Here is a 5,238-nt window from a genome sequence, read left to right on the forward strand (position 1 = left end):
ATTCATAACTGAAATATCAATTAACTGATGGTGGTCCCCTGGTAGAAGCTCTGTTTGCTACAGAAAAGATCCTAATGTAAAAGGACGTTTGTAAGAATTTGATACCAAACGACATTCATAGAAAAACAAAAATTGCCAAAAAGAATTATTAATAATCTAAGGTTATCAGGAGAGTAGCCAAAATGTAGATACAGACTTTGAAAGTTCAGAAGTTGCTCTAACACTTCTGCTGTTTGTGATCAGAAGTTAAATCTTTACTGCACCTGATATTCCCAAGTGGTCACCCAACTGGGTACTAATGAGGCTTATCAACGCTTAGCTTCCAAGATCGGGTGAGATTGGGAGTTTCCACTGAAATATGGCAGTTATTGAAACACTAGGACACAAATGAGAGAGTGTAATAGAGGATGAGCAACAAGAGTACTTCTGCTGTCCAGTTAGTAGCGCAGATTCTCTGTTACTGCGGGCATTGCATTGAGTGGTCTCGCATCTGGATGAGAGGGTACAGAAATATAGATGAGATAAGTAGAAAATAGGGAGGGGACCCCACCTTCTGCTGTCCCCTGTCTTATGAATTATAGCGGACAGTGGATGAGAGAGGTAGGTTAGGCTCACCTATTGAAAAGTGAAGGGTTGAAGGTAATATGGTGTAATCACAAAAAGTAAAAGCATGACAGGCTACTATGCTGAGCCAAAGGACCATTATACAAAAATTATTAATGAGAAAAAGAATCTGAGTTAGGCTACATAATGATAGTTATGAAGTACCTGGGTAGCGGAGTAGCCCTTGATATAGTGCTAATAAATGGCATGCACAAATTACAAATAAATAGGCTTAGAAGCAGGTGGTACGAGGTCCTGCTATGCATGAAAAAGTGCTAAAAAACATTTGCATTTTAGGAGAAAGAAAAGATAGTCTTAGGGCAAAAAAATGATTAAGAATTAAGGATCAAGTTAGCAAACAAAGAAAAGAAAGAATTTGTTATATATATATATTAGTTAAATAACTTATTAATGATACAAAGAGTCCCAATGGGCACATACAATACCAGGGGATACCATAGAGTGATCTGAACTATGAAGAGTTCAGCATCACTGAGCACAGACGGACCGTTTCACCAGGGTGGCTTGTTCCATATAATACACATAAGGCGATCTATGAATCTACTCCATATAGATATATGGAGCAGGTTTTATATATTTTAATCAAATAAGTTTAATTGATTATTGATAGAGAGGAAGTGATGTAAAACACTTAGAGGTATAAATAGGAGGTATTGAGCACCTCACAGTTCACTTGATATTCAGGAGAGGAGGCATTCACACATAGATTGGATCCCTTTCTGTAAGTACACTTATAGCATTACCGAATAATTCACAGCACTGGTATTTTGATTTAAAATAGATTTTGTTGATAAACAACATAACTAATAAGAATAGTTAGTCGTTTTCATTTGATTAAAATTGTTTCCTTTATTATTTTTTAGTTGGATATTATATTGGTCCTACAAAACATTTGATATAGTACTACTAATACTCGGATTAGCCATTACAAATTGGATATTTTACTAAGTAACTAGACTAATGGTATGAAATAAACAGATAGAAATTTCACTTGTTGTTAATAACAACCAATTATTCTATTCATTAGACACTTTTTAGCTGGATAACACACCGGTCGTATAGAGTATTTGGGAAAGGACAGCTTACATTCGGATAGGCTTCTGCCATCTGGATGTATATTGTATTGTGTAAGTAATTCTAATAGACCATCTAATATGGTATGGTATTAATGGTAGAGAATTATTGATTTAGAACTGAATTTAACATTATAATTTACAGGTTTTTAATTAATTATCTGAAAACTACCTGATACTGAATTGCATATTTTTGTCTTCTATAATGAACTATTTTACAACATATGGGACCTTGAATCTGTATCCATTTGGGAGTAACTAGATATTACTAATAAGATTATTTTACCAGATGGATTATGCGAAATAGATTATTAACATCTTACATCTATAGGTTACATATAGTTACATATAAAGTTACATAGTATTTGAGGTTGAATAGAGGCAAATTGCCCATCGTGTTCAACCTGTAGGTTCATTAACAGCGATATTCTTGAATATAATACGGTTCCAACAGATCATCCACTTTTTGGATCACATATGATTTTATTTCCTACTAGATGTAGGTAACCTTATAACATAATTCCAACACAAATATTCAAGAGATTGCGCCTAAAGTTATATTAACCCTTAAGGAACACTTCTAGATTACCCCTTAATCAATTGTTAATTAATAAAGTGGACATTTTCTTCCTTCTATGACCTCTATGATTGGAATATGTCTATATGTTTGTTAAATGAACTTAGATGTGATAACTAGTATGTTACTATCACACTGGATATGCTCACTAGTTTATAGTCACTCTGACTGTATCCTGTTTTGTATATATGTATGTTAAATTAATTTGGATATATATTATTTAATATCTGTATAGCCTCTGGTCACCTTGACTGACAGGGCCGAATATAATGATGTAATGTCTATATACACATCTGTATCTGTTGTAACATTTTGTTTATGTATACTCTTCCCCTTTTTTTCCTCCTAACTTTCCTTCTGTTAAATCCAGCAACAATATGTGCCCCTGATGAAGTCCCTAGTGGACGAAACGCGTTGGTTTCTATGAACGATTTTCATCTTTACTATTGTGTAGATTCTTATCAGTATTTATGTATTAATATGCATGCTATGTATGACATGTAATTGTACCTTTTCATAAATATATTTTATAAGGATAAATTGTTTGCTGGTTAGAAATTCTAATTGGAAAATTACTGTACAGTGCGCCCTCAGAAATATTGTTCTAGTTATATATCCATAAAGAAGGGGAGCACTCACCAGACTTCTTAAAACAGTAGATCCTTTATTCAGAACATGGGATAAAAAATCACATTGACGTTTCGGTCCTGTATTGGACCTTTGTCAAGATACTAACACAGTGCAGTGGACAGACATATATACCCCCACAGGTACCACCCACCAATTAAGTGAGAACCACCCACAGATATTTATTCATCATATTATACATGCTCACACCAATGCCATGACAAATAAACTAACATGATTAAAACAGTAAATCACTCACAATATAATGTGTAAACCCTTGGATCTAAAAATTAGAGATGAGCGGATTCGGTTTTACTCGGTTCTCAAAACCGAATCTTATTGGCTCACGGATGTCACGTGTTTTGGATAGCCAATAAGATTCGGTTTTGAGAACCGAGTAAAACCGAGTAAAACCGAATCCGCTCATCTCTACTAAAAATAGCTCAATCATGATGGTAATAGACATGAGGAAGCGGCATGCGTTCCAACGCCTGTGCTACTTCCGGTCCGTGAACCGCATATCCGGTCACGTGTCCCGGAAGTGTTGCGGGTTACACACAGGCAAAGGAAATATAGCAGTGATCATTCATGATATCTCGAGCCATACCCAATTCATGAATGATCATAAGACGGAACAAAGATGCCCAGGGCCATGTGCCAATATTTAGTGCCGCACTGAGCTCACCGATCAGTCATAGTGAATTAACTTCCTGTCCTGAAACGCAAAACATCACTTCTGGTACGGAGTGCTAGAGTAAACAATACAAATCAAAAACTGCTATAACATAAAGCACTGAAGATAAAGTGGGCCATGAAAGCCCAAAGGTAATGATCATAACAACATAACTGCACTCCAATGTCAGGTAATAAACATGACCTCATCTCATCATCTTAAGTGTTAATATAAAGATAATTATACACCATAGAGAGATCACAGCTTCTTCTAACAGCTTATATGCAATCATCAAGTGTTCATGCTGAACCCAAGCCAGCTAATGTGGCATGCGTCATCATCAGAAGTAGATATAGTAAAAAAAATCATAATAATGTCCATTATTCATGTGAAGTAGTCCAACACATTCCATCCTGTGAAAGAAAATCATAATTAATAAAGCCACAGACTACTGTATAGAAAGGACCAGATCGCAAAAAAAGGGAAAAATAAAATAAAAACTAAAATATAAAAGAAAAAATACATTCCATCTCAGGGATTAACCCAAGAATATGCCGTAATGTATGGAATCATAAAGGCCACACGGTCGTATAGTATCGAGATGAAAAATCCATGAGGCCTCCCTTTTAAGTAGCATTTTTGCACCTCCTTGGTAGGTCCACATTGTGATTCGCCATTCTGTCACGGAATGGACGTATTGTCTTGCCAACATACACAAGTGAACATGGACAGGTTAGGATGTAGATAACGAAATCAGAGGTGCAAGTAACTCTTTTGCGTATGTAGATTTTTTTGCCAGTGTGAGGATGATGGAAAAACTCATGAGCCATCATACTTCTGCATGTTGTACAGTTTATGCACCGAAAACATCCTGTTTTAGTAGAATTTAACCATGTTGTGGTAGACTGACTAGGAGTCCTATCCGTTAACATCAGTAAGTCATGGTAATTGATTTTTTTTGTAACTTCTTTGCCAAAGATGGATCAGACCTAATAATAGGCCACGTTTTGTGTATGGCTCTACGTATGGTGGGTCCAGCACCATCAAACGTAGTCGTGAATAAAGGATCTACAGTTAAGAAGTCTGGTGAGTGCTCCCCTTCTTTATGGATATACTGGAAGAATAACCGGCTGGTTGTTTGTCATCTGGAATGCACCCCAGCATAGAATTGGCAAACGTGAGTGTGGATCACATAGACTGTTAATTGTATGCCCTATAATAGTGCCCTAGTTAATTTTCTGAACCATAGTAGAGCCTTATTTAATGTTATGCCCCATAGTAGTGCCCTAGTTTATTTTATGAATCACAGTATTTCTTTTATGAATCGCAATAGTGCTTAAGTTCACCCTATGTCACATTTCAGAGCTGCCAGTACACATTATGCCTCACAGTACCCCCAATTCACTTTATGATATATAGTGCTCCCTCGTTCATATTGTGCCTCATTACAGTGCCCTGGTTCATAATATATAACATTAAAATGCCCTCCAGTTCATTTTATACCACTCTACAATGAGCAGGTCCAGGGGCATACCTAGATATATTGCAGGCCCCAAGGAAAAAGTATGAAAGGACCCCTAGTACCACCCAATGGCGAAAAAATGTATATAACACATGTAACTTTGACAGGGAAGGTGGGTCCCTCTCAGCTCTGGGCCCCATAG

General features: G+C 36.4%; 1 pseudogene; it reads right to left on the reverse strand.

Moving 5' to 3' along the window:
* Positions 1-251: 251 nt before the first annotated feature.
* LOC134963348 (5S ribosomal RNA) lies at positions 252-370 on the reverse strand (annotated as a pseudogene).
* Between the last annotated feature and the right edge of the window lie 4,868 nt (positions 371-5,238).

This window comes from Pseudophryne corroboree, chromosome 9, assembly GCF_028390025.1.
Source record: "Pseudophryne corroboree isolate aPseCor3 chromosome 9, aPseCor3.hap2, whole genome shotgun sequence".
In the NCBI taxonomy this organism is placed as follows: domain Eukaryota; kingdom Metazoa; phylum Chordata; class Amphibia; order Anura; family Myobatrachidae; genus Pseudophryne; species Pseudophryne corroboree.